The 26382-nt window shown below is 47.0% G+C and overlaps 3 non-coding genes across 3 annotated transcripts; all 3 read right to left on the bottom strand.

The window, feature by feature from the left end:
* Positions 1-3500: 3500 nt before the first annotated feature.
* On the bottom strand, positions 3501-3664 carry LOC147087516 (U1 spliceosomal RNA). The gene has a single exon (XR_015075547.1). It is a non-coding gene; the product is annotated as a U1 spliceosomal RNA (small nuclear RNA).
* A 15803-nt stretch (positions 3665-19467) lies between these two features.
* On the bottom strand, positions 19468-19631 carry LOC147087515 (U1 spliceosomal RNA). The gene has a single exon (XR_015075564.1). It is a non-coding gene; the product is annotated as a U1 spliceosomal RNA (small nuclear RNA).
* Positions 19632-25690: 6059 nt separating this feature from the next.
* Positions 25691-25854, bottom strand: LOC147087514 (U1 spliceosomal RNA). Its single transcript, XR_015075467.1, has one exon. It is a non-coding gene; the product is annotated as a U1 spliceosomal RNA (small nuclear RNA).
* Between the last annotated feature and the right edge of the window lie 528 nt (positions 25855-26382).

Genomic DNA, 26382 nt, shown 5'->3' with positions numbered 1-26382 from the left:
TTATGAAAACAGAAAAGACTGCTCAACACAGGTAATTAGGCAAATGTATAAGTAAATAGCACTGAAGCTAACCCTCAGTAGCTAGCAGCTAATAAACTTCTTATTGACAAAGTATTGTCAAAATACTACACCGAAAAGGTAGTTATTATGTTACCAAACAAGGATACTGACAAACATTGCGTCTTGCCTAGAATATAAGGAAGGATGGAGGAGCATAGAAAACAAGCTGCCTTGTTCACAACTGAGAAACCACTTCCTCGTATATTACTTCCGATGCAGACAGAAAGAAGGTCAAATAACACGCTGCTATACAATAACAACCACTAGGGTTGCTACCTACACCTAACAAGTCCAGAACACAGAAAGTGCTGCTGTTTTCTCATGTCGATTCTGCTAAAATATTGCAATATATAATGATATAAACTTTGACAAAAATCTGCAATAATATAGAGCCGGTCATGCATATTTGCATATTGCCCTTAAAAGGAAACGAACGCTCCCTCATTAACTTTTCTTCAGGCCACAGAAAGTTTTTTGGAAATAAATCTCTCCTTTTATTTATTGCATCAGAAATAAATGTTCGTCATAGCTTCATACGAACAGTAATTCAAAATCTGATTTGTTTGAAAAAGCAATTTTCAAGTTTTGCCAATAAAGACCGATAGAGACATAGTGAGGTTCTGGCCCATCAAATCTTCATCACTTGTCACATTCACTCACTGTGGTTGAAATAATTCACCAGTAAACCTACCTTCTATTGCTTAGGCGGATTTCAAATTTTGCTTCTTATAATAGTCCTGTGAAGTGTCTTGGGACGTTTTTACTACGTTAAAGGCGCTATATAAATACAAGTTGTTATTGCTGTTTGCAATCTTTCTCACTCATTTCAGTAGGATCATTCAGTATAATAATAGTAATAAAATGATATAAGGAAAAGCCACATTAAGAGCTTAGAGAAGGAGGTGGAAAATAAATGTTCCTTAATTTTGTTATATGTAAGGGAGGCACCGGAAATATTGAAGTATTCGAGCCAACAGTGCAGCAATCCTGACTTCCTCCAGCATGGTCAGTGCTTCCAGTAAGGATTCTCCTGATCCGTTTCAGTCCTGCCTTTAATCAAAATGATGTTCTGTAGCAGGGAATATCACCAGGACCAGCTAAGAACCGTGGCATTTTCCTTTGCAAGCAACATGACAGGTCTATCCGATGATGAGAGATGGGTCTATACTCTCGGGAGTTTAGAAGAATGAGAGGTGATCTCATCGAACCATACAAGATTCTGAAAGGGATTGAAAAGGTAGATGCTGAGAGGTTGTTTCCTTTGGCTGGAGTGTCTAGAACTAGGGGGCATACTCTCAGGATAAGGGGTAGTCCATTTAAGACCGAGATGAGGAGGAAAGTCTTCACGCAGAGGGTCGGCATCTTTGGAATTCTCTGCCCCAGCGGGCTGTGAATGCTGAGTGTTTGAGTATATTCAAGGCTGTGATCAATAGATTTTTATGGTTCAAGAGGCCGCATGGTTCTAACCACACACATTCATCAATAAATAAACAAGTAAAAGGAAAGGGTTACTTCTCCACAAACCCTGCTGCCCGTATCGTAACTCGCACCAAGTCTCGTTCACCCATCACCCCCTGTGCTCGATGACCTGCTTTGGGTCACGGTCCAGTAAAGCCTCGACTTTAAAATTCGCTTGTTTTCCAATCTCTCCACGGGCTCGCCCCTCTCTTTCACTGCAAGCTCCAACCAATGCACACCACAACCAATACGAACTTCAAGGCCACGCGTAAACGCAGTATGCTGCAGATCTCGTGCATCCAGTGAGCTGGCTTTTAAATAGAAAAAATATGCACGTGCAGAACTTTGAATAGGCCGCACAGCCCGCTGATGGGGCCGGGTGGGACAAAAGACAAATTAGAGGGACCACTGCCTACAACTCTCCGAGATCATATAATAGAATGGTTGCAGCACAGAAGGAGCCCATTCGTCCTGTCGTGCCCGTGCCATCTCTCTGAAAGTGCAGTTCTGCCAGTCCCACTCCCCCATCCTCTCCCCATAGCCCTGTATTTTTTTTCCTTTCAGGTCCATATACAATTCCCTTTTGAAAGCCGCATTTGAAACTGCCTCCAGCACACTTTCAGGCAGTAAAATCCAGATGCAGTCCACACACTACGTAAATATTTTTTCCTCATGTTTCCTTTGAACTCTGCGCTCCTGCTATTCGGGCCTCTTGCGTATTCCTATTCTATTTGCTCCACCGTTGACGGGCGTGCTTTCAGCTGCCTAGGACCTAAACTCTGGAATTCCCTCATGAAACTGCACCACGTCTCTCTGTCTCCTGCATTAAGACGCTCATTAAAGCCTACCTTTTCGACCAAGCTTTTGGTCATCTGTCCTAATATCTCAAATGCAAAAGCAAAATACTGTGGATGCTGGAAGTCTGAAATAAAAACCGAAAATGCTGCAAATACTCAGCAAGTCAGGCAGCATCTGTGTAGAGTGTAACAGAGTTGTTGGAGAGAGGGCAGAGCGTTACAAAGGTGGGCATTCTTAGAAGAGAAGTGGCAGTGAATTAATCACTGTTACAGTTCTGACGAAGGGTCATCGACCTGAAAAGTTAACACTGTTAGTCTCTCTCCACAAATGCTGCCTGACCTGCTGAGTATTTCCAGCATTTTCGGCTTTTATGTCCTAATATCTACTTGTGCGGCAGGGTGTGAAAATGTGTTTGATAACGCTCCTGTGGACTGCCTTGGGACGTTTTACTACGTTAAACGTTCTATATAAATACAAGATAACAAGTCAATAAGGAGAAACTGTTTCCAGTGTCAGTTCCAGGGGACACATATTTAAGAAAATTTGCAAAACAGCCAGTAGGATGATGTGCCTCCTCACCCTGCCTACCCCTCGAGGAGGCAAAAAAAAGGTGATGCAGCAAATTGTTGTGAGTGCCTGGAATGCACTGCATGAAAGGGTGGTGCAAGCAAATTGAATAGTAATGTTGAAAAGATAATTTGGATATAATTTTAAGGCAAAATATTTGCAGTGATTTGATGAAAGAACAGAGGAGTATGATTAATTGGATAGCCCTTTGAAAGAACCAGCAGAGGTGCGATGGGCCGAATGAACTGGTTCTGTGCTGCATCATTGTTTCTGCAGTTAACAAGGTTAAACGTTTTGCCAAAGTGCAGAGTTGGCATGCAGCTTTGAAAGTCTGGTTGTACGCGGTGTGGAATTGTAAGAGTGAATAATTTTTTAATTTTTGTGCAAAATATTTAATTTCTTAGTTGTAAGAATGAATATAAATGTGAGCATAGAGAGGAAGTGAAATGTGAGCTTTGGGAATCGCTTATGAGTGGATCTGAATAGGCTGTGATTTGGAGAAAGGCCGTTTTGCATCGCAGTTCCCTCTGTCGGGAACAAAGAAAAGTTAGGATTTAAAGCAAAATAACAGTACATTTGAGAGGTTAGTTGAAAAATGTAACTTTAATTGTAAAGCCAGGGGAATAGCACAAACGCAGTCCCGCACTACCACAAATTTTGCAGTCGAGTATCCCACATTTATAGACATCGCAGGCGTCAGCACAAACAAAGTGCAATGGGCTAGCCTCGGCCTGGAAGAACCACCTTCATAATCATGGTTTTTCTGCTGCCAGGTAAATATGCTTTTCATTGGCACACATTGCCTCGCCACATCATTCACTGCCTTTTACCGTCCCAACGACTCATTTTTATAATCAAAATTCCCCTTCATTCAGAAAGTGCTGCTGTTTTCTCATGTCAATTCTGCTAAAATATTGCAATATATTGTGACGACACGCCGCCACTGGACACAATCCGCTCACGGCGGTACGGACAGTTTAAGCAGACGCCCCCAACCGGGGGCCCTTTCCTCCAGCAACTTGTGTCCCACAGGGACAGGCTGCCGGGAGCACTTCCTGTCCGGGGAGTATTTAAGTCAGGCGCGGGCTCTTCCAGTTCCTGTTTTGCCATGAGGCTGAAATAAAAAGCTGTTCTGATTTACTAGCTCTGGTCTCGACTCCCACGTTTGCAGCGGTATCTAAACACTGGTGACCGCGACGCTCAGGATGAATCCTAAGCTAGCATGGCGGATACAAACGCAGTCATGGTTAAATTACCAGACTTTTGGGAAAACTTGGCCGAAGCCTGATTCGTTCAAGTCGAGTCCAGATTCCGGCTGAAAGGCATCACAAGCGACACCACGAAGTACGACTACCTCGTCTCCTCGCTCATGTACGCTACCGTCCCCAAAGTTTCGGCAGCGCTGCAGGGCCCACCACAGACTGGCAAGTACGAACATCTGAAGGCTGCGCTCCTTAAAAAATTTCAAACGTCCTCTTACCAGCGCCACTGCCAACTCCTTGACCTCCCCGGTCTCAGTGACTCTTCACCATCAGACCTGCTTTCCCACATGCTGTCCCTCACGGACGGCAAGCCCCCCAGCGCCCTCTTTCACACGCTTTTCATTTGGCAGCTTCCTGCCAGCATCCGCCCGCTCATTGTGGAGTCCGGCTCCACGGACCTGAATGACATAGCAGAAAAGGCTGACCGGCTGCTCTCTGCACAGTCCACGCGCGACGTCATGCCCGACCTCGCAGCAATGACCACGCGGTCTCCCCGGCCCACCAGGCCCGCCCGCCCGACCAGTCCGGTCCACGGTTACTACCACACCCGCTTTGGCACTAAGGCCCAACGCTGCACGCCACCGTGTACCTTCAATTCCCCCCCCGCACCGGCCCCCGCGATGGCCGTGGGGCAAAAAGGGCCTCTACTGTACGTCACTGATGACAGAACCAACCGCCGATTTCTGTGCGACACAGGGGCCCAGCACAGCATCACCCCCGCCTCCACCCTCGAAATCCAACGTGGCACACGAGGTATCACGCTGGCTGCCGCCAATGGCTCGGACATCCGCACATATGGCACCCGCATGGTCACGCTCGACCTCGCGGACCGCCGCTACCGCTGGGAGTTCCTCACCGCCGAGGTCCTCTGCCCACTCATCGGCGCTGACTTCCTACGCACCCACGGCCTCCTTGTCGACATTCCGAGGCACCGCCTCGTCGACGCCAACACTATGGCCACCAGCCCCGTCGCCTTTACGCCGGACCGTTCGGCCGGCCTGACGACCTACTGCCTCGACAGGGCCGTGGACGACTAGGACGTGAACTTCCTATTCGTCTATCTAGACAACATTCTCATGGCCAGCTCCTCCAAACAGGAACACCTCGAACACCTTCGCGTCCTATTTGGGCGCCTAGCCCAACACAGGCTCATCCTCAGCCCGGCGAAGTGCCAATTCGGCGTAACCGAGATTGATTTTCTCGGTCACCACATCACCCCTGCTGGGGCCGTCCCCCTGCCCAACAAGGTGCAGGCCGTCCAGCAGTTCTCCCACCCCACAACCATCAAGGGCCTCCAGGAGTTCCTCGGGATGGTGAACTTCTACAACAGGTTCATCCCCAGAGCTGCAGCCCTCATGAAGCCACTATACGACTCCCTCCGAGGTAAATCCGGCAAGATGGCCGTAGCCTGGACCACTGACACGTCAGCCGCCTTCGATGCCACCAAAAACGCGCTCGCCGACAACACTCTGCTCGCGCACCCGAGGGCCGACGCCTGGGTCGCGCTCACCATCGACGCCTCCAACCACGCGGTCGGGGCCGTGTTTGAGCAGTGGGTTAATGGCGCGTGACAGCCACTTGCCTTCTACAGCTGCCAACTGCGCCCCCCGGAGGTCAAATACTCCACTTTCGACCGCGAGCTTCTCGCGCTCCACCTGTCGGTCCGCCATTTCAGGTTCCTCCTGGAAGGCCGCCCCTTCACCGCGTACGTGGACCACAAGCCACTCACATATGCGATGGCCAAGCACACCGAACCCTGGTCCGCTCGGCAGCAACAGCAGCTCGCGGCCGTGTCCGAGTTTACCACGGACATCCAGCACGTCTGCGGTAGAGACAACATTGTCACCGACTGCCTTTCCCGTCCCGCCATCTGCGCGAATCACCTCGCGGTCGACTACGCGCAACTAGCAGCGGCCCAGCTCATGGACCCAGACCTCCTCTCGGCGGCTACCAGCCTGCCAGGGCTACGCCTAGCCAAGGTCGCTCACGGGCCCGAAGCCACGGCAGTTACTTGCGACATCACACTCAGCCAGCCCAGGCCGGTCGGCCCTGAAACCTGGCGCCGCCGCGTCTTCGACGCACTCCACGGGCTCTCCCACCTGGGTTCCCGCGCGTCCGTCAAACTCCTCTCCCAGCATTTCGTCTGGTGCGGCCTAAGCAGAGATGTTCGGACTTGGGCCACCTCCTGCCTCGCCTGCCAACGGGCTAAGGTACAACGGCATACAAAAGCACCCCTGGGAAACTTCGAGGTACCCAGCCGCCGCTTCGACCACTTACACACCGACATCGTCGGGCCCCTGCCGTCATCGCAAGGCCAGATTTATCTCCTCATGATGGTCGACCGCTACACAAGCTGGCCTGAGGCAGTGCCGCTGACCTCCACCACCACAGCCGACATCGCCAGGGCATTCGTTAACACCTGGGTAGCGAGGTTCGGCGTACCAGCTGACATAACCTCCGACAGAGGCGCACAGTTCACCTCCGAACTCTGGACGGCCACAGCACGCAACCTCGGTGTGACGCTCCACCGAACCACGACATACCACACGCAGGCCAACGGGCTTTGTGAACGCTTCCACCAGTGACTCAAGGCCTCACTCCGCGCCAGCCTGCAGGACAGTACCTGGACTGACCGCCTACCGTTGGTACTACTAGGCCTACGCACCACGGTCAAAGAAGACCTCCAGTCCTCGGCAGCGGAGTTAGTCTACGGACAACTGCTGCGTGTCCCAGGTGAATTCCTTCCGGAGGCTACCACTACCACGCCGACCAGCAGCGGCTCAACTTTTTCTCTTCCGCTCAGCAGTTCGCCCCACTTCCGGTCAACCGACATGGCGAACTCGCACCTCACGTTCCGCCAAATTTACAGCAGGCGCGCTTCGTCTTCGTGCGACACGACACGCACCGCGGACCCCTGCGACCCCCGTACGACGGACCGTATGAAGTACTACAAACTGGGGACAAGGTCTTCAAGCTGCGGCCCGGCGACAGGGTAGAGACCGTCTCCATCGACCGGCTTAAAGCAGCACACACAGAACCAGGGGAACAGGTCCCCGTGGCCCGGCCTCCAACTAGAGGCCGTCCCGCCAGCAAGCCAGCACAGCCGGCGGCAAACTGCCAGGCCCCGACAACTAGACCGGCGATCACGCAGAGCCGCTGCGGCAGAACCATCAGACCACCGTCACAACTCGTCCACTCCTCCTAAGCGGATTCTGGGGGGATCTCTGTGGCGACACGCCACCACTGGACACAATCCGCTCACGGCTGTACGGACAGTTTAAGCAGACGCCCCCAACTGGGGGCCCTTTCCTCCAGCAACTTGTTTCCCACAGGGACAGGCTGCCGGGAGCACTTCCTGTCTGGGGAGTATTAAATCAGGCGCGGGCTCTTCCATTTCCTTTTTTGCCATGAGGCTGAAATAAAAAGCTGTTCTGATTTACTAGCTCTGGTCTCGACTCCCACGTTTGCCGCAGTATCTCAACAATATAATGATATACCCTTTGACAAAACGCTGCAATAAAAAGAGCTGGACATGCATATTTGCATATTGCCCTTAAAAGGAAAGGAACGCTCCCTCAGTAACTTTCCTTCAGGCCACGGAATGTTCTCTGGAAATAAATCTCCCCTTATATGTTTTGCATCTGAAGTAAATATTTGTCATATTTTCATATGAAAAATAAATTGGCATCTGATGTGTTTGAAAAAACAATTTTCAAATTTTGCCCATAAAGACCGATAGGGACATAGTGAGGTTCTGGAGCATCAAGTCTTCATCACTTATCACATTCACTCACTGTGGTTGAAATATTTCACCAATAAACCTGCCTTCTTTTGTATAAGCGGGTTTCTCATTGTTGTCTCATAATAGTCCTGTGAAGTGTCTTGGGACGTTTTAACTACGTTAAAGGTGCTATTGTGGCAGACCCACCAAGGGTCTCAGAACAATTGGTAATAATCCCTTTAACTACAGTAATGTGCAACCGCGGACTGCACCTTTAAACTGCCTGTTAACTGTACTGTATTGTGTTATCCTGCACTCCACGTGATGACGTCATGACGCCTGCACCCCTGACTACCATTTCTGCCTCGCCCAAGACGCCACTTCCATCGCAATTCGGCACTGGTTCTTCGAATAACGCCCCGTTTCCGCTGCCTGAGTTCCGTCGCCGTTCGGCCAGGATAATTAAGCCTCCCACTTGGTTAACAATGTCTGTTAAAGTGGATTCTGGGGGTGCGCCTGTGGCAGAGCCACCAAGGGTCTCAGAACAATTGGTAATAATCCCTTTAACTACAGTATAGTGCAACCGCAGACTGCACCTTTAAACTGCCTGTTAACTGTAATGTATTGTGTTTTCCTGCACTCCACGTGATGACGTCATGACGCTGCTCACGTGACCACCAGTGGCGCGAAGAACGTGATGACGTCATGACGTCAGCTTCCAGAATCTTCCAGTAGTCGTCGAGTGCCCAGCAAGCTGGAAAGACCTGTACACCGTTTCTCCTGTAGTTTCCCTGCTAACTTCGTTGTTCATTAAAACCTGTTGATTTGATTCATCGAGTCGAATGCCTTTAATCAGATAGGAACCTCCGTTCCTACATTGGTCGCCCCGATCTCGTCAGACAACTTTCGTCGAGGATGAACACGAACGCCATCGCCCGTAAACTGCCGCAGTTCTGGGAACAGCAGCCAGCAGCATGGTTTATCCAGGCAGAAGCACAGTTCGCTCTCCAGGAGGTCACAGCGGATGCGACCCGTTATTATTACGTGGTTGCCGCTCTCGACAGTGCCACGGTCTCACGGGTCATCAGCATCCTTGGAGGCCCACCGGAGGAGAGCAAGTACGAAGCGCTTAAAGCCCGTTTGCCACAGGTATTTGATCTTATTAAGTCAGAGCGAGCATGCAAGCTTATTTCCATGCCGGGCCTCGGAGACTCAAAACCATCAGAGCTGATGTGTCAAATGCTCACGCTGTTGGGTGCGGAACCCCAATGCTTTTTATTCCGTGAGCTTTTCCTCTGTTAGCTACCCAAACCGGTTCAGGATGCATTGGCCAACACAGCCATCACAGACGGTGCTCAAATCGCTGCAGAGGCAGACAAGAATTTTACTGTCACTCAGCAATGTTGTGCAGCCGCGAGGCACCTTTCCCCCACGTGAGAGAAAACCAGCCAGCCCCCGGCAGGATGGTGCGTGTACCACGCCCGTTTTGGCGCCAAAGCTCGATGCTGCTGGCCTCCTTGCAGTTTCCCTCAAGAATACAAAAAAAAACTCCAACAAGCCCGCGTCCTCCCGGACGGATGACAAGGTCTGAAAAGCACAGCAAGTTAGCTATGGCGGCGGGCTCAGTGGGCAAACTCATTTATGTTACGGATTCCGTCACAGGCCGCCGATTCCTGTGTGACACTGGTTCACAGTGCAGCATCCTCCCGGCTTCAATGCAGGACCTACTATCCGGCAGCCACGGGCCTTCCCTCGTGGCAGTTAATGGCACTGCCATGCGTACGTTCGGGAAACGGACGGCAAACTTAACCTTCGCCGGTCAATGTTTTGTCTGCGACTTTATTACAGCCAAGGTCTCACAGGCCATCCTGGGGGCCGATTTTTCTGCGCCAACGGTCTGCAGGTCGACGTCCAACACTGCCGACTTATTAATGCGTCCACTTTCCATGCAGTGCCCTGCCACTGCAGCAAAGCCATGTCCTGGTCGGTGGCCTGCGCGGTTCCTTCGCAAGACGGTTTTACGCGCCTGCTCGGCGAATTGCTGGAGCTCACCAGGCCCACTTTTTCGGCTACAAGCACTCGGCACGGGATGGAGCACCATATCGCCATGACCGGAGCACCAGTTTATGCTCAGCCGTGGTGATTAGAAGCCGGCAAGCTGGCAGCCGCAAAGGATGAGTTCCAGACCATGGAGCGCCTCGGGATCATCTGGCGTTCGGACAGCCCTTGGTCTTCCCCACTGCACATAGTACCCAAACCAGGCGGCGGATGGCGACCTTGCGGGGATTACAGACGCTTAAACAACGCCACGACACCGGACACGTACCCTATTCCCCAAATCCAAGATTTTTCGGCTCATCTGGCTGGAAACGCTATATTTTCTAAAGTGGACCTCGTTCGTGGATATCACCAAGTTCCGGTGCACCCTCCAGACGTCCCCAAAACGGCAGTCATCACTCCGTTCGGCCTTTTTCAGTTCCTCCGCATGCCATTCGGTCAGAAAAATGCAGCTCAAGCATTCCAGCGTTTGATGGACTCTGTATTACGGGACCTACCCTTCATTTTTGTCTATTTGGATGACATCCTAATAGCCAGTAAGGATTGGACAGCTCACATGGCCCATTTACGTACACTTTTCGCCCGACTCAGCCAACACGGCCTTATTGCCAATCCGGCCAAATGCACGTTCGGAGTATCCTGCATTGATTTCCTGGGACACAGGATTACCCCAGAAGATGCCGTCCCACTAGCCACCAAGGTAGAGGCAGTTACCGCATTCCCGCAGCCTCGCACGGTCAAATACCTGCAAGAGTTCTTGGGGATGGTAAATTTTTATCATCGTTTCATCCCCAAAGCGGCCCGGTTGATGCAGCCTCTGTACGAAGCACTAAAGGGAAAGGCGGGCAAGAATGTTCTCACTTGGACACTGCAAATGGACCAGGCATTCCGCGATACAAAGGCGGCATTGGCAGATGCAACTATGCTGGCACATCCACTTCCGGGAGCGATGGTTGCCCTCACTACGGATGAATCCGACTACACCATCGGAGCAGTTCAAGAGCAATGGGTCAACGGGGGATGGCAACCAACTGCGCACGAACGAGCAAAAGTATAGCACTTTTGACAGAGAGCTGCTAGCCCTGTTTTTGGACATCAGGCATTTCCGTTTCCCCCCAGAAGGCCGCCCGTTCACTGTCGAATGGCACAAGAAGGTATTCCAGGCAATCCACGGGTTATCTCCCCCGGGGATGCGGGCTTCTCAACGGCTACTGTCCCGCAAATTCGTTTGGAAAAGCATGCATTTGGACGTCCGAGACTGGACAAACAATTGCGTTGATTGCCAAAAGTCCAAAGTTCACCGTCACGTCAAGGCCCCGCTGGCAGATTTCCCGGTGCCTGAGCGCCGTTTCGACTATGTTCACGTGGATTTAGTAGGCCCCCTTCCCGGGTCATTTGGATTCACACACCCCCTGACAGTCGTAGACCGGACCACCAGGTGGCCAGAGGCGATTCCCTTGGCCGCCACCACCGCAGCAGATGTAGCCAGGGCGTTTCTTTCATCGTGGGTGGTTCATTTTGGGGTGCCATCGGACATCTCCTCGGACCGCGGTCCGCAATTTAACTCAGAGCTGTGGAACGCAGTGGCGCAAGGCCTGGGTACCAAGCTGCACTGTACCACCGCGTACCATCCACAGGCGAATGGTCTGTGCGAAACGTTTCATCGGTCCCTCAAAGCGTCCCTCCGTGCCAGCCTGAGAGGACCCAACTGGGTGGATAGGCTCCCATGGGTAATGCTAGGCCTCCGGACAGCACCAAAGGAGGATCTTCAGTCTTCATCGGCTGAGATGGTTTATGGCCAGACACTCAGACTGCCAGGTGACTTCCTACCTCCGCACACCAAAACATGGTCTGCAGCTCAACAGCTCCTACTTCATCAGGAGGCGGCTAGGAATTTTAGGCCCATCCCAACCTCGCAGCATGACCTGCAGAGACCTTACGTTCCGACAGAGCTCATGAGTTAGGACTATGTCTTTATTCGACAAGATGGTCACAGAGACCCACTCAAGCCACCGTATACCGGACCTTTTCATGTCATCTCATCAGGGGAAAAGTTCTTCACAGTCAAAGTCGGTGGAAAGTCTGATACTGTTTCTGTCGACCGGCTCAAACCAGCCCACCTGGATTGGACTGAGCCTGTCGTGGCTGCCCAACCGCCTCGCCATGGCCGACCGCCGTTAGCCACCAGACCAGCTGTGCCTCAACCCACCGTCGAACAGCCGGATTCGGCCTCTGACGCGCCTGCACCCCTGACTAACGTTTCTGCCTCACCCAAGATGCCGCTTCTGTCGCAATCCAGCACTGGTTCTTCGAATAACGCCCCGTTTCCGCTGCCTGAGTTTCGTCGCCGTTCGGCCAGGATAATTAAGCCTCCCACTCGGTTGACAATGTCTGTTAAAGTGGATTCTGGGGGTGCGCCTGTGGCAGAGCCACCAAGGGTCTCAGAACAATTGGTAATAATCCCTTTAACTACAGTATAGTGCAACCGCGGACTGCACCTTTAAACTGCCTGTTAACTGTACTGTATTGTGTTTTCCTGCACTCAACGCGATGATGTCATGACGCTGCTCACGTGACCACCAGTGGCGCGGAGAACGTGATGACGTCATGACGTCAGCTTCCAGAATCTTCCAGTAGTCGTCGAGTGCCCAGCAAGCTGTATAGACCTGTATGCCGTTTCTCCTGTAGTTTCCCTGCTAACGTCGTTGTTCATTAAAACGTGTTGATTTGATTCATCGAGTCGAATACTTCATTCAGCTAGGAACCTCCGTTCCTACACTATATAAATACAAGTTGCTGTTGTCGTTTGCAAACTTTCTCACTCTTTTCAGTATGATCATTCAGCATAATCATAGTGATTAAATGATATCAGGAAATGCCACATTAAGAGCTTAGAGACGGAGGTGGAAAATAAATATCCCTTTATGTTGTTATATGTAAGGGAGACACCGGAAATATTGAAGTATTCAAGCCAACAGTGCAGCAATCCTAACTTCCTTCAGCATGGTCAGTGCTTGCAGTAAGGCTTTCACCTGTTCCATTTCAGTCTTGCCTTAAATCAAAATGATGTTCTGTAGCAGGAAATATCAGCAGGACCTTCTAAGAACTGTGGCATTTTCCTTTGCAAACAACATGAGAGATCTGTCCGATGATGAGAGATGGGCCTATACCAGGAAGCAGGTAAATGATTGGTTGGTGAGAACTTCTCTCTTTTTTTAAACTTGATCTCTGTGGTTTATAGATTCTAAGGTCTCTCTGGTGTTGCGGGGATTGTTGGTAAACCAGTTAACTGTAGTGTAATTAGTGGGATTGATCGATTTAATTTAAATTCAATTAATTAAAGGGTAATTCATGGCAGGACAGCTCGGCCACGTGATATGCTCCTCCTGCGATATGTGGTAACTAAGGGACACTTCCTGTGTCCCTGACAACTACATGTGCAGGAAGTGCATCCAGCTGCAGCTACTGACAGACCGCATTGCAGCACTGGAGCTGCGATTGTATGCATACTGGAGCGTTCATGATGCTAAGGACATCGTGAATAGCACGTTTACGGAGTTGGACACACCGCAGGTAGAGGTTGGACAGGAAGAAAGGGAATGGTTGTCCTACAGGCGGAGTACTAGGTGCAGGCAGGTAGTGCAGGAGTCCCCTGTAGCCATCCCCCTCTCCAACAGATACACCACATTGAGTGCTGTTGGGGGGATGTCTTATCAGAGGAAGGCAGGAGCAGCCAAATTCCTGGCACCAGGGGTGGCTCTGCTGCGCAGAATGGGAAGAAAAAGAGGGGTAGATCTACAGTAATAGGGGATTCTAGTGTAAGGGGAATAGATAGGTGTTTCTGCGGCCACAAACGAGACTCCAGGATGGTGTGTTGCCTCCCTGGTGCAAGGGTCAAAGATGTCTCCGAGCGGCTGCAGAACATCCTGGAAGAGGAGGGTGAACAGCCAGTTGTCGTGGTGCATATAGGCACCAAGGATATAGGTAAAAAGCGGGATGAGGTCCTAAAAGCGGAATATAGGGAGTTAGGAGATAAATTTAAAAGCAGGACCTCAGGATTGCTACCAATGACACGTGCTAGTCAGAGTAGAAATAGAAGGATACTTCAGATGAATACATGGCTAGAGGAATGGTGCCAGGGGGAAGGATTCATGCTCCTGGGACATTGAACCCGGTTCTGGGGGAGGTGGGACAAGTTCAATCCAAACGGTTTACACCTGGGCAGGGCTGGAACCGATGTCCTAGGGTGAGTGTTTCCTAGTGCTGTGAGGGACGGTTTAAACTAAAATGGCAGGGGGTTGGTACCTTAGCAGGGAGACAGAGGAAAGGCAACCAAGGATAAAAGCAAAAGATCGGAAAATGAAAAACAAAAGTGGCAGTCAGAGAAATCAACGGTTTAAATCAAATGTGGCCACAGTAAATAATAATTCTAATAGGTCTAAGAGCGTTAAAAAAACAAGACTTAAGGCATTGTTTCTTAATGCGAGGAGCATTTGTAATAAGGTGGATGAATTGGCTGTGCAAATAGTGGTAAAAAAATATGATTTGGTTGGGATTACGGAAACGTGGCTCAAGGATGGCCAAGACTAGTAACGCAACATCCAGGGGTATTCGCTATTCAGGAAAGATAGGCAAAAAGGAAAGGGAGGTGGGGTAGCATTACTGGTTAAAGAAGGGATTAACACAATTGTAATGAAGGATATTAGCTCTGATGATGTGGAATCTGTATGGGTAGAATTCAGAAATACTAAAGGAAAAAAAAAACGTTAGTGGGGGTGGTATATAGACCTACAAAAATTAAGGCGGAGGTTGGGGATGGTATTAAAAGAGACATTAAAGAAGCAGGCAATAAGGGCACAGCAGTCATCATGGGTGACTTTAATCTACATATAGATTGGGCCAACCAAATTAGTAACAATACTGTGGAGGTGGAATTCCTGGAGTGTTTACTGGATGGTTTCCTGGACCAATCTGTTGAGGAACCAACCAGAGATCCGGCCATCTTAGACTGGGTATTATGTAACGAGAAAGGATTAATTAGCAATCTTATTGTACGAGGCCACTTGGGTCGGAGCGATCATAATATGATCGAATTCTTCATTAAGATGGAGAAAGAAGTAGTTGACTCAGAGACAAGGGTCCTCAATTTAAATAAAGGAAACTACGATGGTCTGAGGACCGAGTTGGGTAGGATTGATTGGGGAATGGCACTCAAAGGGTTGACGGTGGATAGGCAATGGCAAACATTCAAAGGCCGAATGGATGAGCTACAGAATTTGTTCATCCCAGTTGGCATAAAAATAAAACAAAAAAGGTGACTCAATCGTGGCTAACAAGGGAAATTAGCGATAGCATAAGATCCAAGGAGAAGACATATAAATTGAACAGAAAAAGCAAAATCCTGAGGACTGGGAGCAGTTTAGGATTCAACAAAGGAGGACAAAGGGATTCATTAACAAAGTGAAAATAAAATATGAGTGTAAGCTTGCGAGGAAGATAAAAACTGACTGTTAAGCTTTTAAAGACATGTGAAGAGAAAAAGATTGGTGAAGTCAAGCGTAGGTCCTTTACAGTCAGAATCAGGGGAATTTATAATGGGGAACAAAGAAATGGCAGACCAACTAAATACATATTTTGGTTGTGTCTTCACAAAGGAGGACACAAATAACCTCCCAGTGATGCCAGGGAACATAGGGTCTGATGAAAGGGTGGAACAGAAAGAAATCAGTATTTGTAGGGAAATGGTGTTAGGAAAAATGATGGGACTGAAGGCCAATAAATCCCCAGGGCCTGAAAATTTACATCCCAGGGTACTTAAGGAAGTGGCCCTTGAAATAGTAGATGCATTGCTGGTCATCTTCCAGAACTCGATAGACTCTGTAACAGTACCCATGGATTGGAGGGTAGCTAATGCTACCCCACTATTCAAAAAAGGTGGTAGAGAAAAAGCGGGGAATTATAGACCGGTAAGCCTGACATTGGTAGTGGGGAAAGTGCTGGAGTCCATTCTAAAATATGTAATAGCAGAGCACTTGGAAAGCAGAGATAGGATCGGACAAAGTCAACATGGATTTACAAAAGGTAAACCATGCTTGACTAATCTAATGGAATTTTTTGAGGATGTAACTGGTAAAGTAGATAATGGTGAACCAGTGGATGTGGTGTATTTGGACTTTCAGAAGGCTTTCGATAAGGTCCCACATAAGAGATTAGCGTGCAAAATTAAGGCACATGGGATTGGGGGCAAGGCATTGACTTGTTTAGAGAACTGGTTGGCGGATAGAAAGCAAAGAGTTGGAATAAACGGGTCGTTTTCCGAGTGGCAGGCAGTGACTAGTGGGGTAATGCAAGGATCGGTCCTAGGACCCCAGCTGTTCACGAGGGAATTGGATGCAATATCGCCAAATTTGCAGATGACACAAAGCTGGGTGGGAGTGTATGCTGTGAGGTGGATGACGTGAAAATCCCGTACGATTTGGACAGGTTGGGTGATTGGGCAGTAACATGGCAAATGCACTATAATGTGGATAAATGTGAGGTTATCAACTTTGGTGGCAAGAACAGGAAGGCAGATTATTATTTGAATGGCAATAGTTTGGGAGAAGGGGAAGTGCAAAGAGACCTGGGTGTTCTTGTGCACCAGTCGTTGAAGGTAAGCATGCAGGTGCAGCAGACGGTTAAGAAGGCAAATGGTATGTTGGCCTTCGTAGCAAGAGGGTTCGAGTACAGGAACAAGGATGTGTTCCCACATTTGTACAGGGCCTTGGTGGGACCGCACCTTGCGTATTGTGTGCAGTTTTGGTCGCAATACCTGCGGAAGGACGTCCTTGCCATGGAAGGAGTGCAGTGAAGATTCACCAGGCTGATACCTGGGATGGCATGAATGACGTATGAGGAGAGATTGTGTCGATTGGGCTTATGCTCACGGGAGTTCAGAAGATTGAGAGGGGATCTCATCGAAACCTTTAAAATTCTGTCAGGCCTGGACAGACTAGATGCAGGAAGAATGTTTCTGATGGCCGGGGAGTCCAGAATCAGGGGTCATAATCTAAGGATAAGGGGTAAGCCATTTAGGACTGAAATGAGGAGTAATTTCTTCTCCCAGATAGTGCTGAACCTGTGGAATTCTCTGCCACAGAGAGCGGTGGAGGCCAGTTCACTAAATATATTCAGGAAAGAGTTGGATATATTTCTTCAGGCTAAAAGGATCAAGGGATATCGGGAGGAGGCAGGGACAGGGTACTGAAGTTGGATGATCAGCCATGAACTCATTGAATGGCGGAGATGGCTCGAGGGGCCGAATGGCCTACTCCTGCTTGCATTTTCTATGTTTCTATGTTTATATACTCTCGGGAGTTTAGAAGAATGAGAGATGATCTCATTGAACCATACAAGATTCCGAAAGGGATTGAAATGTTAGATGCTGAGAGGTTGTATCCCTTGGCTGGAGTGTCTAGAAGTAGGGGGCATAGTCTCAGGATAAGGGGTCGGCCATTTGAGACCCAGATGAGGAGGAATTTCTTCACTCAGAGGGATGTGTATATATTTAATTCTCTGCCCCAGAGGTCTGTGAATGCTGAGTGTTTGAGTATATTCAATGCTGAGATAGATAGATATTTAAGGCTCAAGGGGCCGCATGGCTCTAACCACAAACACTCATCAATACATAAAGAAGTAACAGAAAAGGGTTACTTCTGCATAAACCCTGCTGCCCGTATCGTAACTCGCACGATGTCTCGTTCACCCATCACACCCTGTGCTCGCTGACCTGCATTGGGTCACGGTCCAGCAATGCCTCGATTTAAAATTCTCACGTTTTCAAATCCCTGCTGGGGCTCGCCCCTCCATTTCCTGTAACCTCCAACCAAAACACACTACAGCCAATACAGACTTCAAGGCCAAGCGGAAACGCAGCCTTCTGCAGGTCCCGTGCATCCGGTGAGCCGGCATTTAAAGAGAAATAACGTGCATGTGCTGAATTTTGAATAGGTCGCACAGCTCATTGACGGGGCCCGGCAGGCCAAAGAAACAAGCCAGAGGGACCATTGCCCAGAACTCTCCGAGATCATATAATAGAATGGCTGCAGCACAGAAGGAGGCCATTTAGCCTGTCGAGACAATGCCAGCTCTCTGAAAGAGCACCTCAGCTAGTCCCAATCCCACACCCTTTCCCCATAGACCTGCAATTTTTTTCCTTTCAGGTCCATATCCAATTCCCTTTTGAAAGCCACAATTGAATCTGCCTCCAGCACCCTTTCAGGCAGTGAATTCCAGATGCTATCCACAAGATACGTAATTTATTTTCCCTCATTTTGCCTTTGATCTCTGTGCTCCTGCAATTCGGGCCTCTTGCGTATTCCTATTTTATTTGCTTCACCTTTGACCAGCGTGCTTTCAGCTGCCTTGGCCCTAAAATCAGGAGTTCCCTCCCAAAACTTCGCCACTTCCCGCTCTCTCCTCCTTTAAGATGCACCTTAAAACCTACCTTTTCGACCAAGCTTTTGCTCATCTGTCCTAATATCTCAAACACAAAAGCAAAATACTGCGGATGCTGGAAATCTGAAAGAAAAAACGAAAATGCTCCAAATACTTGCAAGTCAGGCAGCATCTGTGGAGAGAGTAACAGAGTTGCTGGAGAGAAGTGTAGAACTTCATCAAGGTTCTGACGAAGGGTCTTCGACCTGAAACGTTAACCCTGTTTTTCTCTCTCCACAGATGCTGCCTGACCTGCTGAGTTTTTCCGGCATTTTCTGTTTTTAAGTCCAATATCTTTTTGTGCGGCAGGGTGTGAATTTTTTTTGATAACGCTCCTGTGGAGTGCCTTGGGACGTTTTACTATGTTACTAGTGCTATATAAATACAAGATAACAAGTCAATAAGGAGAAACTGTTTCCAGTGTCAGTTACAGGGGACATTTGCGGAAGAACCAGTAGGAAGTTTCCCAGACTCCCCTTCGATGAGGTGAAAAACACTAATGCAGCAAATTGTTGTGAGTGCCTGGAATGCTCTTGGGAAAGGGTGGTTGAAGCAAATTGAATAGTAATGCTGAAAAGGTAATTTGGATAATATTTGATGGTAAAATAATTGCAGGGATTTGTTGAAAGAACAGAGGAGTATGATTAATTGGATAGCCCTTTGAAAGAGCCAGTCGAGATACGATGGGCCGAATGACCTGGTTCTGTGCTGTATCATTGTTTCGGTAGTTAACAATGTTAAACATTTTGCCAAAGTGCAGAGTTGGCATGCAGCTTTGAAAGTCTGGTTGTACACAGTGTGGACATGTAAGAATGAATAATTTTTGATTTTTTGTGCAAAATATGCAATTTCTTAGTTGTAAAAATGAATATAAATGTAAGCGTAGAGAGGAAATGAAATGTGAGCTTTGGGAATCGCTTATGAGTGGATTTGAATAGGCTGTGTTTTGGAGAAAGGCTGTTTTGCTACACAGCTCCCTCAGACGGAAACAAAGCAAAGTTAGGATTTAAAGCAAAATAACAGTGCATTTGAGAGGTTAGTTAAAAATCTAATTTTAACTGTAAAGCCAGGGGGATAGCGCGAACGCAATCTCCCACTTCCATAAATTTTGCAGTCGAGTATCTCGCATTTGGGGACAGCAAAGGCGTCAGCACACCCGAAGTGCAATAGGCTAACCTCGTTCTAGAAGAACCACCATCATGAACTTAGTTTCTCCCCTGCCAGGTAAGTATGCTTTCTATTGGCACACAGTGCCTCGCCACATCATTCACTGCCTCTTACCGTCTCAACGACTCATTTTTTATGATCAAAATTCCACTTCATTCAGAAAGTGCTGTTGTTTTCTCATGTCGATTCTGCTAAAATATTGCAATATATAATGAAATACCATTTGACAAAACGCTGCAATAATAAAGTGACGGACATGCCTATTTGCATATTGCACTTAAAAGGAAAGGTCCGCTCCCTCAGTAACTTTTCTTCAGGCCACGGAAAATTTCCTGGAAATAAATCTCTCCTTATATGTATTGCATCTGAAGTAAATGTTTGTCTTATCTTCATGTGAACAATAATTCGGAATCTGATGTGTTTGAAAATGCAATTTTCAGGTTTTGCCAATAACGACCGATTGGGTCATAGTGAGGTTCTGGCCCATCAAGTCTCCATCACTTGTCACATTCACTCACTGTGGTTGAAATATTTCACCAATAAATCTTCCTTCTTTTATTTAAGCGGGTTTCACATTGTTGTATCATTATAGTACTGTGAAGTGTCTTGGGACGTTTTAACTATGTTAAAAGCGCTATATACACACAGGTTGTTGTTGTCGTTTGCAATATTTCTCACTCTTTTCAGTATGATCATTCAGTATAATCATAGTGATTAAATGATATAAGGAAATTCCACATTAAGAGCTTAGAGACGGAGGTGGAAAATAAATATACCTTTATGTTGTTATATGTAAGGGGACACCGGAAATATTGGAGTATTCGAGCCAACAGTGCAGCAATCCTAACTTCCTCCAGCTTGGTCAATGCTTCCAGCAAGGCGTTCTCCTGTTCCATTTCAGTTTTGCCTTAAATCAAAATGATGTCCTGTAGCAGAAGATATCAGTAGGACCTTCTAAGAACTGAGGCATTTTCCTTTGCAAACAATATGAGAGGGCTGTCCTATGATGGGAAATGGGCCGATACTCTCGGGTGCTTAGAAGAATGAGAGGTGATCACATTGAACCATACAAGATTCTGAAAGGGATTGAAATGGTACAGGCTGAGAGGTTGTTTCCCTTGGCTGGAGTGTTTAGAACTAGGGGGCATAGTCTCAGGTTAAGGGGTAGCCATTTAAGACCGAGATGAGGAGGAATTTCTTCACTCAGAGGGTTGTGCATCTTTGGAATTCTCTGCACCAGAGGGCTGTGAATGCTGAGTGTTTGAGAATATTCAAGGCTGAGATAGATTGATTTTTATGGCTCAACAGGCCGCATGGCTCTAACCACACACATTCATCAATACATAAAGAAGTAACAGAAAAGAGTTACTTCTGCAAAAACACTGCTGCGCGTATCATATCTCGCACCAAGACACGTTCACCATCCCCCCCCTGTGCTCGCTGACCAACATTGGGTCACGGTCCAGCAATGCCTCGATTTTAAAATTCTCTTGTTTTCAAATCCCTCCACGGGCTCGACCCTCCCTTTCACTTTAACCTCCAAACAAAACACACTACAAGCAATACACCCTTCAAGGCCACACAGAAACACAGCACGCTGCAGGTCCCGTGCATCCAGTGAGCTGGCATTTAAAGAGAAATAATGTGCATGTGCTGAATTTTTAATAGTTCGCACAGCCCGTTGATGGGGCCCGGTAGGCCAAAGAAACACGCCAGATGGACCATTGCCTACAACTCTCCGAGATCATATAATAGAATGACTGCAGCACAGAAGAGGCCATTCAACCTGTCGAACCCGTGCCAGCTCTCTGAAAGAGCACCTCAGCTAGTCCCACTCCCACACCCTTTCACCATAGACCTGCAATTTTTTTCCTTTCAGTTCCATATCCAACTCCCTTTTAAAAGCCACAATTGAATCTGCCTTCAGCACCCATTCAGGCAGTGAATTCCAGATGCTATCCACACGCTACATAAAATTTATCCCTCATGTTGCCTTTGATTTCTGTGCTGCTTCAATTCGGGCCTCTTACGTATTCCTATTTTATTTGCTCCACCTTTGACCGGAGTGCTTTCAGCTGCCTAGGCCCTAAAATCAGGAGTTCACTCCCAAATCTGTACCACTTCCCTCTCTCTCCTCCTTTAATACGCTCCTTAAAACCTACCTTTTCGACCAAGCTTTTGCGTATCTGTCCTAATACCTCAAATACAAAAGCAAAATGCTGCGGATGCTGGAAATCTGAAATAAAAAACGAAAATGCTGCAAATACTTGCAAGTCAGGCAGCATCTGTGGAGAGAGTAACAGAGTTGCTGTAGAGAAGAGTACAACTTCATCAAGGTTCTGACGAAGGGTCATCGACCTAAAACGTTAACCCTGTTTTTCTCTCTCCACAGATGTTGCCTGACCTGCTGAGTATTCCTGGCATTTTCTTTCTTTAAGTCCAAATAACTTTTTGTGCGGCAGGGTGTGAATTTTTTTTTGATAACGCTCCTGTGGAGTGCCTTGGGACGTTTTACTACGTTAATAGTGCTACATAAATACAAGATAACAAGTCAATAAGGAGAAGCAGGTTATATAACGATCAGGAAGGACAGGCAGGAAGGAAGGGGAGGTGGGGTGGATATGTTAATAAAGGAAGGAATCACTGTAATACAGAGAAATGATATTGGGTCAAAAGATCAGGATAATGAAACAGTTTGGGTGGAGGTAAGGAATAATAAGGGGAAAAAACACTCGTGGCGTAGTCTATAGGCCTCTGAACAGTGGCAACTCTGTTGGATGGAGTATCAATCAGGAAATAGTTGAGGCTTGTAATAAGGGAACATCTATAATTATGGGGGATTTTAACTATCATATTCATTGGACAAAGCAAATTGGGCATGGCTGCCTTGAGAATGAGTTCATTGAGTGTATTAGGGATGGGTTTCTTGAGCAGTATGTAACTGAACCGACCAGGGGGCAAGCAACCTTAGATCTGGTCCTGTGTAACGAGACAGGATGGATTAAAAATGTCCTAGTAAAGGATCCCCTTGAATTAGTGACCATAACACGGTTGAATTCCACATTCAATTAGAGGGTGAGAAGGTTGGATCTCAAACAAGCATGCTAAGCGTGAATAAAGGAGACTATGAAGGTATGAGAGCGGAATTGAGTAGAGTGGATTGGGAAAATAGATTAAAGGGTAAGACGATACATGATCAGTGGTATTCATTTAAGGAGTTATTTTACAACTTCCAAAAAAAATATATTCCACTGAGAAGAAAAGAGTGTAAAAGAAAAGACAGTCATCCATGGCTACATAAAGAAATTAATGGTAGTTTTCGACTAAAAACAAGGGTAGCCAAATCTAGTGGGATTTTGGTGGTTGGGAAAACTTCTAAAGACAGCAAAAAATAACAAAAAGATTGATTAAGAAAGGGAAGTTAGATTATGGAAGTAAATTAGCAAAAAATATAAAAACAGATAGTAAGAGTTTTAATAGTTATATAAAAAGAATAAGGGTGGCTAAAGTAAATGTTGGTCCCTTAGAGTATGAGACGGGAAATTAATGGTGGGAAATATGGAGATGGCAAAAACACTGAATGAATATTTTATATCGGTCATTACAGTAGAAGACACTAAGAATATCCCAACACTGGCCAAAAAGGGGGCTAAAGGGGGGAGGGAGCTAAACACGATCAAAATCACTAAAGAAGTGGTACTCGGTATAATAATGGGACTCAAGGTGGATAAATCACCTGGACCTGATGGCTTACATCCTAGGGTCTTGAGGGAAGTAGCGGTAGGGATTGTGGATGCATTGGTAATAATTTTCCAAAACTCCCTGGACTCGGCAAATGTCCCGGCAGACTGGAGAACTGCTAATGTAACACCCTTATTTAAAAAGGGCAGTAGACAGAAGGCTGGAAACTATAGACCGGTTAGCCTAACATCTGTGGTAGGTAAAATTTTGGAATCCATTATTAAGGAGACAGTAACAGGACATTTGGATAATCATAATTTAATAGGACAAAGTCAGCATGGTTTTATGAAGGGGAAGTCATGCTTGACAAATTTGCTGGAGTTCTTTGAGGAAGTAACATATAGGGCGGATAAAGGGGAACCAGTGGACGTAGTGAATTTAGACTTCCAAAAGGCATTTGATAAGGTGCCACACAAAAGATTATTGCTTAAGATAAAAAATCACGGGATTGGGGGTAATATTCTGGCATGGATAGTGGATTGGCTATCTAGCAGAAGGCAGAGAGTTGGGATAAATGGTTCATTCTCAGATTGGCAGTCAGTAACTAGTGGTGTTCCGCAGGGGTCAGTGCTGGTTCCCCAACTCTTTACAAACTATTTTAACGATTTGGAGGAGGGGACCGAGTGTAACATATCAAAGTTTGCAGATGATACTAAGATGGGAGGGAAAGTAGTGAGTGAGGAGGACATAAAAACCATGCAAGGGGACACAGACAGGCTAAGTAAGTGGGCAGAGATTTGGCAGATGGAATACAATACTGGAAAGTGGGAGGTTATGCTCTTTGGCAGGAAAAATCGTAGAACAAGTTGTTATCTTAATGGCAAGAAACTGGAAAGTAATGAATTACAAAGGGATCTGGGAGTCCTGGTGCACGAAACTCAAAAGGTTAGTATGCAGGTGCAGCAAGTGATTAAGAAGGCCAATGGAATGTTGGCTTTCATTGCTCGGGGGATAGAATATAAAAATAGGGAGGTATTGCTTCAGTTGTACAAGGTATTGGTGAGACCGCACCTGGAATAATGCATACAGTTTTGGTGTCCATACTTAAGAAGGGACATACTTGCTCTCCAGTCAGTACAAAGAAGGTTCACTCGGTTAATCCCGGGGAGGAGGGGATGGACATATGAGGAGAGGTTGAGTAGATTGGGACTCTACTCATTGGAGTTCAGTAGAATGAGAGGCGATCTTATTGAAACATATAAGATTGTGAAGGGGTTGGATTGGGTGGATGCGGGGAAGATGTTCCCGATGATGGGTGAAACTAGAACTAGGGGGCACAGTCTCAGAATAAGGGGCTGCTCTTTCAAAACTGAGATGAGGAGGAACTACTTCACTCAGAGGGTGGTAGGTCCATGGAATATGCTGCCCCAAAAAGCTGTAGAAGCTACATCATTACATAAATTTGAAACAGAAATAGACAGTTTCCTAGCAGTAAAGGGAATTAAGGGTTATGGGGAGCGGGCAGGAATTTGGACATGAGTCTAGTTTCGGATCGGTCATGGACCTGTGGGTAGCGGAGCGGGCCCAAGGGCCGTGTAGTCTGATCCTGCTCCTATTTTGTGTGTCTAATTCTGTTAGAATCAGGAGATGGTTCTGTGATAGTGGATTGGCGGTTAGCATCAGATCAACCATGATCTTATTGAATGGCAGAACAGGCTCGAGGGACCGATTTGCCTACTCCTGCTCCTATTTCTTATGTTCTTATGTTCTTAAACTGTTCCAGTGTCAGTTACAGTGGACACAGATTTAACAACATTTGCAAAAGAACCAGTAGGAAGTTTCCCCTACTCCCCCTCGATGAGCTGAAAAACAGTAATGCAGCAAATTGTTTTGTGTGCCTGGAATGCTCTGCCTGAAAGGGTGGTTGAAGCAAATTGAATAGTAATGTTGAAAAGGTAACGTGGATAATATTTGATGGTAAAATAATTGCAGGGATTTGGTGAAAGAACAGAGGAGTATGATTAATTGGATAGCCCGTTGAAAGAGCCAGCAGTGGTACGATGGGCCGAATGACCTGGTTCTGTGCTGTACCATTGTTTCTATAGTTAACAATGTTAAACAATTTGCCAAAGTGCAGAGTTGGCATGCAGCTTTGAAAGTCTGGTTGTACTCGGTGTGGATTTGAAAGAATGAATAATTTTTGATTTTTATGCAAAATGTGTAATTTCTTATTTGTAAAAATGAATCTAAATGTAAGCGTAGAGAGGAAATGAAACGTGAGCTTTGGGAATCGCTTATGAGTGGGTTTGAATAGACTGTGTTTTGGAGAAAGGTCGTTTCACATCACAGCTCCCTCAGTCGGGAACAAAGCAAAGTTAGGATTGAAAACAAAATAATAGTGCCTTTGAGAGGTTAGTTGAAAATCTAATTTTAATTGTAAAGCCAGGAGTAAGCGCAAACGCAGTCCCCCACTACCACAAATTTTGCAATCGAGTATCCCACATTTGGGGACATCGCACGCGTCAGCACACCCGAAGTGCAAAGAGCTAACCTCGCCCTGGGAAAACCACCTTCATGATCATGGTCTTTCCGCTGCCAGGTTAGTAGGATTTCTATTGGCACACATTGTCTCGCCACATCAATCACTGCCTCTTACCGTCTCAACGACTCATTTTTTATGATCAAATTTCCCCTTCAGTCAGAAAGTGCTGTTGTTTTCTCATGTCGAATCTGCAAAAATTTTGCAATATATAATGATATACCATTTGTCAAAACGCTGCAATAATAAAGATATGGAAGTGCATATTTGCATATTGCCCTTAAAATGAAAGGTCCGCTCCCTCAGTAACTTTTCTTCAGGCCACGGAAAATTTTCTGGAAATAAATCTCTCCTTATATGTATTGCATCTGAAGTAAATGTTTGTCTTATCTTCATATGAACAATAATTCGGAATCTGATGTGTTTGAAAGCACAATTTTCAAGTTTTGCCCATAAAGACCGATAGGGACATTGTGAGGTTCTGGCCCATCAAGTCTTCCTCACTTGTCACATTCACTCACTGTGGTTGAAATGTTTCACCAATAAAACTAACTTCATTTATTTAAGCGGGTTTCACATTGTTGTCTCATAATGGT

The sequence above is a fragment of the Somniosus microcephalus genome, unplaced genomic scaffold (genome assembly GCF_052327205.1).
Source record: "Somniosus microcephalus isolate GS21.2 unplaced genomic scaffold, FLI_Smic_1.0 unresolved_chr5, whole genome shotgun sequence".
In the NCBI taxonomy this organism is placed as follows: Eukaryota; Metazoa; Chordata; class Chondrichthyes; order Squaliformes; family Somniosidae; genus Somniosus; species Somniosus microcephalus.
Note: the sequence above shows the minus strand (reverse complement) of the source record. Positions and strands in the feature narration are given on the sequence as shown.